At 46.4% G+C, this 15,721-nt stretch overlaps 1 protein-coding gene across 1 annotated transcript in view; it reads left to right on the top strand.

Annotated features, from left to right (window-relative positions):
* LOC147124871 (gamma-aminobutyric acid receptor subunit beta-4-like) overlaps positions 1-15,721 on the top strand; it is a 559,637-nt gene that overhangs the window by 496,930 nt on the left and 46,986 nt on the right. The window lies entirely within an intron of this gene.

The raw sequence follows: 15,721 nt of genomic DNA, 5'->3' as shown, positions 1-15,721 counted from the left end.
CCAGACATATCCCATAATGTCCAGGGTCCAGACATATCCCATAATGCCCATGGTCCAGGGTCCAGACATGTCCCATAATGCCCATGGTCCAGGGTCCAGACATATCCCATAATGCCCATGTCCCAGACACATCCCATAATACCCATGCTCCATGGTCCAGACACATCCCATAATAACCATGGTCCTTCATCCAGACACATCCCATAATAGCCATGCTCCATGGTTCAGACACATCCCATAATGCCCATGCTCCATGGTCCAGACACATACCATAAGAACATAAGAACATAAGAAATAGGAGCAGGAGTAGGCCAATCGGCCCCTCGAGCCTGCTCCACCATTCAATAAGATCATAGCTGATCTGATCCTAACCTCAAATCTACTATCACTCTCCATCCCACCCGAACCCATGTGATCTCCCGGGAGAGGCGAGAAACCAGATAAAAAACCCAATGGCCAATTTGGGAGAAAAAATCTGGGAAATTCCTCTCCGACCCATCTAGGCGATCGAAACTCGTCCAGGAGATCACTCTGTCCCTATATTTTCTACAGTACTTACCTTCTGTAAAGGCGATCTCTACCCCAGCCAGGAACAGGAATAAAACCATCTCCTGAAATCTAACAGAATTAGAACACAAGAAGTTGGAGCAAAACCAGGTTACACGGCCCCTGGGCCCACTCCACTACCCACAGGGCCACGACCATTCCGAACCTAGACTCATGTCCAATTTCCTGCCCGCTCCCCATAACCCTTAATTCCCTTTACTTCTAGGAAACTATTTCTGTTTTAAATTTATTTAATGATGTAGCTTCCACAGCTTTCTGGGGCAGCAAATTCCACAAACCTACCACCCTCTGAGTGAAGAAGTTTCTCCTCATCTCAGTTTTGAAGGAGCAGCCCCTTATTCTAAGATTATGCCCCCTAGTTCTAGTTTCACCCATCATTGGGAACATCCTCACCACATCCACCCGATCAAGCCCCTTCACAATCTTATATGTTTCAATAAGATCGCCTCTCATTCTTCTGAACTCTAATGAGTAGAGTCCCAATCTACTGAACCTCTCATCATATGTCCACCCCCTCATCCCCGGAATTAACCGAGTGAACCTTCTTTGTACTGACTCGAGCGCAAGTATGTCTTTACTTAAGTATGGACACCAAAACTGTATGCAGTATTCCAGGTGCGGTCTCACCAATACCTTATACAACTGCAGCAATACCTCCCTGTTTTTATATTCTATCCCCCTAGCAATAAAAGCCAAAATTCCATTGGCCTTCTTGATCACTTGCTGCACCTGCATACTAACTTTTTGAGTTTCGTGCACCAGGACCCCAGATCCTTTTGTACTACAGTACTTTCCAGTTTCTTGCCATTAAGATAATAACTTGCTCTATGATTTTTCCTGCCAAAGTGCATAACCTCACACTTTCCAGTATTGTATTCCATCTGCCAAATCTTTGCCCACTTACTTAGCCTGTCTATGTCCCTTTGCAGGTTTATTATGTCATCCTCACTCACTACTTTCCCTCCCATCTTTGTATCATCTGCAAACTTTGATATGTTACCCTCGGTCCCCTCCTCCAAATCGTTAATATAGATTGTAAAGAGTTGGGGACCCAGCACTGACCCCTGTGGAACACCACTAGTTACTGATTGCCAGTCTGAGAATGAACCATTTATCCCAACTCTGTGCTTTCTGTTAGAGAGCCAATCCTCCACCCACGCCAGAATATTACCCCCAATCCCATGATTTTTTATCTTGAGCAATAATCTTTTGTGTGGCACCTGGTCAAATGCCTTTTTGGAAGTCTAAATACACTACGTCCATTGGTTCCCCTTTATCCACCCTGCATGTTACTTCCTCAAAGAACTCAAGCAAATTTATCAAACATGACCTCCCCTTCATGAAACCATGCTGAGTTTGTCCTATTAAATTATGTTTATCCAAATGTCCCGTTACTGTCTCCTTAATAATACCCATGCTCCATGCTCCACACAAAACCAATAATACCCATGGTCCAGACACATCCCAAAATACCCATGGTCCATGGTCCAGACACATCGCATAATACCCATGCTCCAAGGTCCAGACACATCCCATAAAACCCATAGTCCATGGTCCAGACTCATCCCATAATACCCATGCTCCAAGGTCCAGACACATCCCATAAAACCCATAGTCCATGGTCCAGACTCATCCCATAATACCCATGGTCCATGGTCCAGACACATCCCATAAAACCCATGGTCCAGACACATCCCATAAAACCCATAGTCCATGGTCCAGCCTCATCCCATAATACCCATGGTCTATGGCACAGACACATCCCATAATACCCATTGTCCATGGCACAGACACATCCCATAATACCCATAGTCCATGGCCCAGACACATCCCATAATACCCATAGTCCATGGCCCAGACACATCCCATAATGCCCATAGTCCATGGCCTAGACACATCCCATAATACCCATTGTCCATGGCACAGACACATCCCATAATACCCATAGTCCATGGCCCAGACACATCCCATAATACCCATGGTCCAAGGTCCAGACACATCCCATAATACCCATGGTCCATGGCCCAGACACATCCCGTAATAGCCATGGTCCAGACATATCCATAATACCCATGCTCCATAGTCCAGACACACCCCATAATACCCATACACAATAGTCAAGACAAATCCCATAATACCCATGGTCCATGGTCCACACACATCCCATAATACCCATGCTCCATGGTCCATACTTATCCCATAATACCAATGGCCCATGGCCCAGACACATCCCACAATAACACTAGTCCATGGTTAAGAAACATTCAATATTAACCATGCTCCATGGTCCAGGCACATAGAAACATAGAAACATAGAAGATAGCAGCAGGAGTAGGCCATTCGGCCCTTCGAGCCTGCTCCGCCATTCAATGAGATCATGGCTGATCATGCAAATTCAGTACCCTGTCCCTGCCTTCTCCCCATATCCCTTGATCCCTTTAGCCTTAAGAAATATATCCAACTCTTTCTTGAATATATTTAATGAACTGGCCTCCACCGCCCTCTGTGGCAGAGAATTCCACAGGTTCACCACTCTCTGGGTGAAGAAATTCCTCCTAATTTCAGTCCTAAATGGCCTACTCCTTATCCTTAGACGATGACCCCTGGTTCTGGACTCCCCGACCATTGGGAACATCCTTCCAGCATCTGACATAATTTTATAGGTTTCGATGAGATCCCCTCTCAATCTTCTAAACTCCAGTGAGTATAAGCCCAACCGACACAATCTCTCCTCATACGTTATTCCTGCCATCCCAGGTATCAGCCTGGTGAATCTTCGCTGCACTCCTGCCATGGCAAGAACGTCCTTCCTCAGATAAGGCGACCAAAACTGCACACAATACTCAAGGTGCGGTCTCACCAAGGCCCCGTACAACTGTAGCAAGCCATCCTTGTTCCTGTACTCGAACACTCTTGCTACGAAGGCCAACATTCCATTTGCCTTCTTAACCGCCTGCTGCACCTGCATGCTTACCTTCAGCGAATGGTGCACAAGAACACCCAGGTCTCTTTGCACTTCCCCTTCTCCCAATCTATTGCCATTCAAATAATAATCTGCCTTCCTGTTTTTGCCACCAAAGTGGATAACCTCACATTTATCCACATTATAGTGCATTTGCCATGTTTCTGCCCAATCACCCAACCTGTCCAAATCGTACTGGAGTTTCAAACCTCCTCCTCACAGCATACCCTCCCACCCAGCTTTGTGTCATCTGCAAATTTGGAGATATTACATCCAATTCCCTCGTCCAGATCATTAATATATATTGTGAACAGCTGGGGTCCTAGGACCGATCCTTGCGGTACCCCACTAGTCACTGCCTGCCACTCGGAAAACGACCCGTTTACTCCAACTCTTTGCTTTCTGTCCGCCAACCAGTTCTCTATCCAAGTCAATACCTTGCCCCCAATCCCATGTGCCTTAATTTTGCACGCTAATCTCTTATGCGGGACCTTATCGAAAGCCTTCTGAAAGTCCAAATACACCACATCCACTGGTTCTCCCTTATCTATTTTACCAGTTACATCCTCAAAAAATTCCAGTAGATTAGTCAAGCATGATTTACCTTTTGTAAATCCATGTTGACTTTGACCGATCCTGTCACTGCTATTACATCTTTTATAATGGACTCTAGCATTTTCCCCACTACCGATTCCCCGCTTTTTCTCTGCCACCTTTTTTGAATAGTGGGGTAACATTAGCTACCCTCCAATCCATTGGTACTGTTCCAGAGTCCATCGAGTTCTAGAAGATGACCAGCAATGCATCTATTTTTCTCGGGCCACTTCCTTAAGTACCCTGGGATGTAGATTATAAGGCCCTGGGGATTTATCGGCCTTCAGTCCCATCAATTTTCCTAACACCATTTCCCTACAAATACTGATTTCTTTCAGTTCCACCCTTTCATCAGACCCTATGTTCCCCGGCATTTCTGGGAGGTTATTTGTGTCCTCCTTTGTGAAGACAGAACCAAAATATGTATTTAGTTGGTCTGCCATTTCTTTGTTTCCCATTATAAATTCCCCCGATTCTGACTGCAAGGAACCTACGCTTGACTTCACCAATCTTTTTCTCTTCACATATCTATAAAAGCTTTTACAGTCAGTTTTTATGTTCCCAGCAAGCTTACTCTCATATTCTATTTTCCCTTTCTTAATTAATCCCTTTGTCCTCCTTTGTTGAATCCTAAACTGCTCCCAATCCTCAGGATTATTGCTTTTTCTGGCCAATTTGTATGTCCTCTCCTTGGATCTTATGCTATCCCTAATTTCCCTTGTTAGCCATGGTTGAGTCACCTTTTTTGTTTTATTTTTATGCCAAACTGGGATGAACAACTTCTGTAGTTCATCCATGCGGTCTTTGAATGTTTGCCATTGCCTATCCACCATCAACCCTTTGAGTGCCATTCCCCAATCAATCCTACCCAACTCGTTCTCAGACCATCGTAGTTTCCTTTATTTAAATTGAGGACACTAGTTTCTGAGTCAACTATTTCATTCTCCATCTTAATGAAGAATTCGATCGTTTTATGATCACTCCGGCCCAAGGGGCCTCGTACAACAAGATTGCTAATTAATCCTTTCTTGTTACATAATATCCAGTCTAAGATTGCCTGATCTCTGGTTGGTTCCTCGACATATTGGTCCAGGAAACCATCCCGTAAACACTCCAGGAATTCCTCCTCCACAGTATTGTTACTAATTTGGTTAGCCCAATCTATATGTAGATTAAAGTCACCCACGATGACTGCTGTGCCCTTATTGCATGCTTCTTTAATTTCCCTTTTAATCCCATTCTGCACATGGTCCATGGTCTAGACACATCCCATAATACCCATGGTCCAGACACATCCCATAATACCCATGCTCTAAGGTCCAAACACATCCCATAAAACCCATAGTCCATGGTCCAGACACATCCCATAATACCCATAGTGCAGACACATCCCATAATAACCAAGGTCCATGGTCCAGACACATCCCATAATACCCATGGTCCAGACACATCCCATAATACCCATGGCCCCGACACATCCCATAATAACAAAGGTCCATGGTCCAGACACATCCCATAATACCAATGGTCCAGACACATCCCATAATACCCATGGTCCAGACACATCCCATAATACCCATGGTCCAGACACATCCCATAATACCCATGCTCCATGGTCCAGACACATCCCATAATACCCATGCGCCATGGTCCAGACACATCCCATAATACCCTTGGTCCATGGTCCAGACTCATCCCATAATACCCATGGTCCAGACACATCCCAGAAAACCCATGGTCCAGACACATCCCATAATACCCATGCTTCAGACACATCCCATAATACCCATGGTCCAGACACATCCCATAATACTCATAGTCCATGTCCCAGACACATCCCATAATACCCATGGTCAATGGCCCAGATAAATCCCATAATATCCATAGTCCCAGACACATCCTGAAATACCCATGCTCCAGACACATCCCATAATACCCATGTCCCAGACACATCCCATAATACCTGGGTCCATGGTCCAGACCCATCCCATAAGACCCATGGTCCATGGTCCAGACACATCCCATAATACAAATGCTCCATGGTCCAAACACATCCCATAATACCCATATTCCATGGTCCAGTCTCATCCCATAATACGCATAGTGCATGGTCCAGACACATCCCATAATACCCATATTCCATGGTCAAGACGCATCCCATAATATCCATGGTCAAGACGCATCCCATAATACCCATGGTCCAGACACATCCCATAATACCCATTTCCCATGGTCAAGACGCATCCAATATTAACCTTGCTCCATGGTCCGGTCCCATCCCATAATACCAATGCTCCATGGTCCAGACACATCCCATAATACCCATGGTCCATTGTCCAGTCTCATTCCATAATACCTGTACTGGTCTCACTAGATGTAACTCCTATCCATCTATTCAGTCAGCTAAACACTCATTCAAATAACTCCTCGAGAAGCAGGGTGCTGTTTTCAAGCTTTACTTGAATAAAAGTGTGAAACTGTAAACAAAGACAAAGTATGTTTTGTACACAGAGGTAAGTACTATACATTAGATGTTACATAAGATGCAAAAACATGTTTATGAAAACAGAATAGACTGCTTAACACAGATAAGTAGGTAACTGTATAAGTAAATAGCACTGAAGCTAACCCTCAGTAGCTAGCAGCTAATAAACTTCTTATTGACAAAGTATTGTCAAAATACTATACCGGCAAGGTTGTTGTTATGTTACCAAACAAGGATACTCACAGACATTGCGTCTTGCCTAGCATCTAAGGAAGGATGGAGGAGGATAGAAAACAAGCTGCCACACTTGGACCTTGTTCACAACTGAGAAAACAATTCCTTGAATACTATTCCGGTGCAGACAGGAAGAAGGTCAAATAACACACTGCTATACAATAACTTCCACTAGGGGCACTACCTACATCTAACAAGGCCAGAACACTCCCCGTCTGGGGTCGTTAACAACCCCACATAAGCCTAACTCTACTTGTCACTGGCATCCTCAGGCGACAAAAGAAGGACCACCTCAGAGACAGGCCGAGAGAAGACCTTTGCTGTTCCTTCTTTGACGACTCTCAAGTCCACCTTTCTCACTCTCCCGTCCTGGCTGGGAAGGGACTTCACGATGATAGCCATAGGCCATTCATTCCTTTTTGCTTGACTGTCCTTTATCGAGACAACATCTCCTCCTTTGAGATCTGGCCTCTTGTCCTGCCACTTGTGTCGGCTCTGCAGTTTGTTGAGGTACTCCCGCCGCCACCTGCCCCAAAACATGTCTGCTAGACTCTGAACCCGTTTCCATTCTTGCTTGAAGAGTTCTCTTTTCCCAAACTCCCCTGGAGGACAAGGGGAAACACCTGTCTTCTGGGTCAAAAGCATAACCGGAGTGAGGATGAGGGGCGATTCCGGGTCTGAAGATATTGGGATGAGGGGCCTTTCATTCATCACGGCGGTGATCTCAGCCATCAGTGTGGTCAAGACTTCATGTGTGAGGCACGATGATCTACCTTGGAGAAGCATGCAGTCGAGGATGCGGCAGGCAATGCCGATCATGCACTCCCATGCGCCACCCATGTGGGATGAGTGAGGTGGTTTGAATACCCAGGTATATTTCTGCTCTTGGAGATACTTCTCCACACTCTCTGAGCTGGAACTTGATCCATCCATCTTCAGCTCTCTGCAAACGCCGACAAAGCTTGTGCCGCAATCCGAGCGTATCTGCTTTGCCGGGCCTATGATTGAGAAAAACCTTCTCAGAGCGTTTATGAAGTTGGAGGCATTCATTGTTTCAATAACTTTGATGTGTACAGCTCTTGTGGACATACATGAGAATATCACCACCCACCTTTTGCTATTGGCGTGTCCTCCTCTGGTGCGGCGTTAGACCATGTCCCATGGCCCGAAGACGTCCACACCTACGTAGGTGAAAGGTGGTGCTACTTGTAGCCGCTTGGCTGGCAGATCTGCCATCTGTTGGTGCTCTGTCTTCCCACGGAGTTTCTTGCAGGTGACACATTCGAAAAGCGTGCCGCTGCTACATCTCTTAGCTCCAACCAGCCAGAGTCCGTCTGCTCTGATGGAACATTCAGTGAAATGTCTGCCCTGGTGCTTCACAGCCTCATGATGATGACACACAAGCAGAGTAGCCAGGTGATGATGACCTGGAACGAAGATGGGGTTGGTTTCATTTGTTCCTAGTTGAGACTGCGCTATGCGTCCCCCAACTCTGAGAAGTCCGTCGATGTCGACGATAGGTTGCAGCTTCCGTAGACTGCTGTGAGAGGGTAGGTTGTGTTCTGCTACTATGCACTTCAACTCTTCTGAGTAACACTCGTGTTGGACGCTCTTCTTCACAAGGATTTTGGCTCTCTTGAGCTCCTCTTCAGAGGGACTCTTACAACAGATGTGCCACCCATGGCAGCTACTCTTTTATGTAGGCTGGGAGAAGGTATGAGCTATGTGGGTTAGGCATGCTACTGTCTTTATGAGAGTGTTCCATTTGGAGAAACGCTCGAAGCGTTTGGTGCTCATCAGGTCCATAGAGATTTGAGTGACGTTTGCTGTGACTTGTGGGCGTATCTCGGAGTCAGAAACAGGGTTGAGGAGGTCGGGTGTTTCAGCGGCAGAGTGGGGCTACAAAAGGCTCCCGAGACCCAGGTAAGGCCTCAGAGCGTCGGCGGGTGTTTCAGCGGCAGAGCGGGGCTACAAAAGGCTCCTGAGACCCAGGTAAGGCCTCAGAGCGTCGGCGGGTGTTTCAGCGGCAGAGCGGGGATACAAAAGGCTCCCGAGACCCAGGTAAGGCCTCAGAGCGTCGGCGGGTGTTTCAGCGGCAGAGCGGGGCTACAAAAGGCTCCAGAGACCAGGTAAGGCCTACCAGTCTCCAAACTCGGAACACAGAGGGAAGGAGAGAGGTAAAAAGAGATCGAAGTGCGATGTCACCAGAAAGCAGGTAAGTGATTGGTTGGTAAGTATTTGTCTCTTTTTAAGCTTAAACTCTGGTTTATAGTTTCTAAGGTGCGATATTCATCATCTAGAATTGGGGCAGTGGGTATTTAAAAATAATATTAATACATTTAATTAATTACATAGAATGGGAGATCAGGTGATGTGTTGCTGCTGCAATATGTGGGAGCTGGTGGACACCATTGATGATCACGGTGATCACATTTGCAGTAAGTGTTGGCTGCTTGAGGAATTCCGGCTCCGTGTTGATGAGCTGGAGTCCGAGCTTCAAACGCTGAGACACATCAGGGAGGGGGAGAGTTACCTGGACTCTGTGTTCCAGGAAGTAGTCACACCAATTAGATTAATTAATTCAGATATAGTCCGTGGCCAGGGTCAGGATGGTGTGACTAGATGTGAGGCAGGTACAGGGATCCAGGAGGTAGTGTTGGAGGAGCCGCAGCCCTTGCTCTTGTCCAACAGGTTTGAGGCTCTCCATCCCTGTGAGGATGGGAACGGGGACTGCAGGGAGGATGAGCAACCTGGCCACAGCACCATGGAGCGGGGGGCCATTCAAGTGGGGGGAGTTAAAAGAAATGTTGTAGTGGTAGGGGATAGTATCGTTAGGGGGATAGATAGGGTTCTTTGCAGCCGAGAGCGAGAGTCCCGAAAGCTGTGTTGCCTGCCCGGTGCCAGGGTTAAGGACATCTCCTCTGGGCTGGAGAGAAACTTGGAGTGGGAGGGGGAGGATCCAGTTGTCGTGGTCCATGTTGGTACCAACGACATAGATAGGACAAGGAAAGAGGTTCTGCTGAGGGAGTTTGAGCAGCTAGGGGCCAAATTTAAAAGCAGAACCACAAGGGTAATAATCTCTGGATTACTACCTGAGCCACGTGCAAATTTGGCTAAAGTAAATAAAATTAGAGAGTTAAATGCGTGGCTCAAAGACTGGTGTGAGAGAAATGGGTTTTGCTTCTTGGGACACTGGCATCAGTACTGGGACAGGAGAGAGCTGTTCCATTGGGACGGACTTCACTTGGCCAGTGCTGGGACTAGAGTCCTGGCGAATCGAATAACTAGGGCTGTAGAGAGGGCTTTAAAATAATTAGTGGGGGGGAGGTTTTAAGAGAGCGAAAAATAAAAATGACAGCGGAGAAGGCAATAGAGCAAGGTAGCAGTGGGGGAATTAAAAACCAGAGCATGTCAGGAAGGGACAGAATGTATAATGGTAAAGTAGTAAAGGGGGTAAAAGCAGGAATAAATTGTCAGAAAACATATTTGAAAGCTCTTTATCTGAATGCACACAGCATTCGTAACAAAATAGACGAGTTGACGGTACAAATAACTACACATGGGTATGATCTGGTGGCCATTACGGAAACATGGCTGCAAGATGATCATGACTGGGAACTAAACATACAAGGGTATTTGACAATTAGGAAGGACAGACAGGAAGGAAAGGGAGGTGGGGTTGCAATGTTAATCAAGGATGGAATCACTGCAATAGTCAGAAATGATATTGGGTCAAAGGATCAGGATAGTGAAACAATTTGGGTGGAGATAATGAATAATAAGGGGAAAAAGTCACTAGTGGGCGTAGTCTATAGGCCTCCTAACAGTTGCAACTCTGTTGGTCGGTGTATAAATCAGGAAATAGTTGGGGCTTATAATAAGGGAACAGCTATAATCATGGGGGATTTTAACTTTCATACTGACTGGACTAATCAAATTGGGCATGGCAGCCTTGAGGAAGAGTTCATAGAGTGTATTAGGGATGGGTTCCTTGAGCAGTATGTAACTGAACCAACCAGGGGGCAGGCAATCTTAGATCTGGTCCTGTGTAATGAGACAGGATTAATAAAAAATGTCATAGTAAAGGATCCCCTTGGAATGAGTGACCATAATATGGTTGAATTCCAAATTCAGTTTGAGGGTGAGAGAGTTGGATCTCAAACCAGCGTACTGAGCTTAAGTAAAGGAGACTATGAAGGTATGAGAGTAGAATTGACTAAAGTGGACTGGGAAAACAGATTAAAGTGTAAGACGGTACAAGAGCAGTGGTCTACATTCAAGGAGATATTTCACATCTTTCAAGGTAAATATATTCCACTGAGGAAAAAGGGGAGTAAAAGAAAAGACAGCCATCCATGGCTTAGTAAAATAATTAAGGATAGTATCCGACTGAAAACAAGGGCATATAAAGTAGCCAAATCTAGTGGGAGGATAGAAGATTGGGAAGCATTTAAAAGCCAGCAAACAATAACTAAAAGATTAATTAAGAAAGGGAAGATAGATTATGAAAGTAAACTAGCAAAAAATATAAAAACAGATAGCAAGAGTTTCTACAGCTATATAAAAAGAAAAAGGGTGGCTAAAGTGAACGTTGGTCCCTTAGAGGATAGGACCGGGAAACTAGTGGTGGGGAACATGGAGATGGCAAAGACACTGAACAAATATTTTGTATCAGTCTTTACAGTAGAGGACACTAAAAATATCCCAACACTGGACAAACAGGGGGCAATGGAGGGGGAGGAGCTAAACACGATTAAAATCACTAAGGAGATGGTACTTGGTAAAATAATGGATAAATCCCCCAGGCCTAGGGTCTTGAGAGAAGTGGCGGTAGGGATTGTGGATGCATTGGTGATTATTTTCCAAAACTCCCTGGACTCAGGAAAGGTCCCGGCAGATAGGAAAACTGCTAATGTAACACCCTTATTTAAGAAGGGAAGTAGACAAAAAGCCGGAAACTATAGACCAGTTAGCCTAACATCTGTGGTTGGCAAAATGTTGGAGTCCATTATTAAGGAAACAGTAACAGAGCATTTGGATAAACATAATTTAATAGGACAGAGTCAGCATGGTTTTATGAAGGGGAAGTCATGTTTGACAAATTTGCTCAAATTCTTTGAGGACGTAACATACAGGGTGGATAAAGGGGAACCAGTGGATGTGGTGCATTTGGAATTCCAAAAGGCATTTGACAAGGTTCCACACAAAAGATTACTGATCAAGATAAAAAATCACGGGATTGGGGGTAATATACTGGCATGGTGGAAGATTGGCTATCTAACAGAAAACAAAGAGTTGGGATAAATGGTTCGTTCTCGGGCTGGCAATCAGTAACCAGTGGTGTTCCGCAGGGGTCAGTGCTGGGACCCCAACTCTTTACAATCTATATTAATGATTTGGAGGAAGGGACCGAGTGCAACATATCCAAGTTTGCCGACGATACAGAGATGGGAGGGAAAGCAGTGAGTGAGGAGGACATAAGAAACCTGCAAAAGGACATAGACAGGCTAAGTGAGTGGGCAGAGATTTGGCAGATGCAATAAAATGTTGGAAAGTGTGAGGTTATGCACTTTGGCAGAAAAAATCAAAGAGCAAGTTATTATCTAAATGGAGAGAAATTGCAAAGTGCTACAATACAAAGGGATCTGGGGGTCCTGGTGCATGAAACACAAAAAGTTAGTATGCAGGTGCAGCAGGTGATCAGGAAGGCCATTGGAATCTTGGCTTTTATTGCAAGGGGGATGGAGTATAAAAACAGGGAAATCTTGCTTCAGTTATACAGGGTATTGGTGAGGCCACACCTGGAATACTGCGTGCAGTTTTGGTTTCCATATTTAAGAAAAGATATACTTGCTCTCGAGGCGGTTCAGAGAAGGTTCACTCGGTTTATTCCGGAGATGAGGGGGTTGACGTATGAGGAAAGGTTGAGTAGGTTGGGACTCTACTCATTGGAGTTCAGAAGAATGAGAGGCGATCTTATCGAAACATATAAGATTGTGAGGGGGCTTGATCAGGTGGATGCGGTGAGGATGTTTCCACTGATGGTTGAGACTAGAACTAGGGGGCATAATCTTAGAATAAGGGGCTGCCCTTTCAAAACTAAGATGAGGAGAAACTTCTTCACTCAGAGGGTAGTAAATCTATGGAATTTGCTACCCCAGAGAGCTGTGGAAGCTGCAACATTAAATAAATTTAAAATGGAGATAGACAGTTTCCTAGCAGATAAGGGAATTAGGGGTTACCGGGAGAGGGCAGGGAAGTGGACGTGAGTCTAGATTCGGATCAGCCATGATCCTATTGAATGGCGGAGCAGGCCCGAGGGGCCGTATGGCCTACTCCTGCTCCTACTTCTTATGTTCTTATGTTCTTATTGGGTTCAGAGGAGTGCAGGGACGGATCCTGAAGAAAAGCTGGTCCTGACAGTCATGTCGTGCTGCTGAGAAGGGGCGCTGTTACAGATCTAGACCCATGGTCAGCTGGGTTCAGGTCTGTGGGGACGTACCTCCACTGGTCGGGGGATGTGGACTGTCGGATACGTTGGACCCTGTTGTTCACGTAGACGTAGAACCGCCTAGTTTGGTTATGGATGTATCCTAGCACCACTTTGCTGTCTGTATAATACTTGATGCTGTCGAACTTCAGATCCATCTCCTCCACTATGAACTCTGCAATCTCAACTGGTAATACTGCTGCGCACAGTTCCAATCTAGGTACGGTGAGGTCTGGCTGGGGTGCCAACTTGGCCTTACCAAAGACGAAGCCGACTTTGCTTTGTCCATCTTGAGTGGTGACCTTCAGAAAAGCCACACTTGCGATGGCCTTAGCGGATGCGTCTGCAAAGACACAAAGCTCCTTGAATTGGACATTTGAGGGAGAGAAAGACGTATAGGAGTGAGGTATTTGGATCTCCTGTAAGTCTTGAAGCGAGTCTCTCCATCTGTTCCACTCTGCTTCCATCTCTTCAGGGAGGGGTGAATCCCACTCTTCAGCGCGTGTGGAGAGTTCCCTGAGGAGCAGCCTGCCTTGTATGGTGACAGGGGCTAAGAAGCCGAGAGGGTTGTATAGGCTGTTGACTGTAGAGAGCACTCCTCTACGTGTGAAGGGTTTCTTGTCATCTAAGGCTTGGAACGTGAACGTGTCTTTTGCTATGTTCCAAGACACTCCTAGGCTACGCTGTAGGGGGAGGTCATCAGTGAAGAGGTCTAGATCATTGACATCCTTAGCACAATCTTCAGGGGGGAATGTTTCCATCACTGCTGGTCTGTTAGAGGCTATTTTGTGTAGCCTGAGGTTGGATAGTGCAAGCAGTTCCTGAGCTCGCCCAAGGGCACTGATGGCCTCTGCTTCGGCAGGGAATGACTTCAGTGCATCATCGACGTAGAACTCTCGTTCGATGAACCCTCTCACATCACTGCCAAAGTCATCTTCTTCTTCCTTGGCAGCTCTCCTTAGTCCGTATATGGCGACAGCAGGGGACGGGCTATTGCCAAAGACATGGACACGCATTCTGTAGTCCACAATGTCTCTGCTGGGGTCGTTGTTGCGATACCACAGGAAGCGGAGAAAGTCTCTGTGGTCTTCTCTCACCACAAAGCAGTGAAACATGTGCTGGATATCGGCAGTGATGGCGACGGGCTCTTTCCTGAATCTCATGAGCAACCCCAAAAGGCTGTTGTTGAGATCAGGCCCTGTGAGGAGTACATAATTCAGAGAGACTCCCTGATATGGTGCACTGGAGTCAAACACCACGCGGATCTGTTCTGGCTTTTTGGGGTGGTAGACTCCGAAGGAGGGAGGTACCAACACTCTTGGCCTTCCTGGAGTGGAGGAGGTAGCTCTGCATAATCGTTGACAAGCATTTTCTCGACAAACTCTAGGAAGTGTGCTTTCATCTTTGGCTTCTTCTCTAGTGTGCGACGGAGTGAGTTAAGATGATTATAGGCATACTCCCTGTTGTTCGGCAGCCGTCGTCTGAGGATCTGGAAGGGTAAGGGTGCAACCCAGCTGTTAGAGCTGTCACGAGAGACCTCATTGTCCATAATCTGGAGGAATCTCATGTCGTCAATCGATGGAGCAAGTTTGTGGTCGTTGGCGGTGCGACAGAAGACTGACTGACCCGGGTTCTCTCCAGTGAGCATCATCTGTGTGCTGTCTGTGGAGATCAGCGCTGGGGTTTTCTGAGGCTGGGCCGTATGACTGAACTTCTCTGTCACTCGGATCTGACTACTGCATGGGGTAAGGTAGCTTGGGCGACCATTCTCCAAGATGGAAGTCTTGAGTGTGCTCACCTGAGATGGCTTGTGATCACCCCTGAGGCACACGTCTCCAACAACGACCCAGTCGTGGTCTAGCCTTTGGGCGAAAGGGGCGTCATGTGGACCGTTGATCTGTTTCCTTACCTTATGTACCCTCAGAATGTCCCTGCCCAACAACAGGAGTATGCCTGCATCTGGATCAAGAGGTGGGATCTCGTCTGCAATGCGTCTCAGATGACTGTGGTGATGAGCTGCATTCGGAGTGGGAATCTCAGAACGGTTGTCGGGGACTTGATTACATTCGATGAGTGTAGGAAGGGGGAGACTAATCTTCCCGTCGGCTGACTCAACAACATAACCACAGGCCCTCCTGCCAGCTGCCTTTGAAAGTCCAGCACACGTCTTCAGCATGTAAGGTGACGGGCTTCCTTTGACCTTGAAGATGTCGAAGAACTCGGATCTTGCTAGAGAATGGTTACTTTGTTTGTTTAGTATGGCATACATCTTCTCAGATTCCTGGCGACGTCCTACAGGGTACACATGAACGAGGCATATCTTGGAGCATGCTCTTGCGCTCACTCCTTCTCCACACACCTCGGTGCACTTGGATGTAATCTCCAGATA

The sequence above is a fragment of the Somniosus microcephalus genome, chromosome 1, assembly GCF_052327205.1.
Source record: "Somniosus microcephalus isolate GS21.2 chromosome 1, FLI_Smic_1.0, whole genome shotgun sequence".
Taxonomy (NCBI): Eukaryota; Metazoa; Chordata; class Chondrichthyes; order Squaliformes; family Somniosidae; genus Somniosus; species Somniosus microcephalus.
Note: the sequence above shows the minus strand (reverse complement) of the source record. Positions and strands in the feature narration are given on the sequence as shown.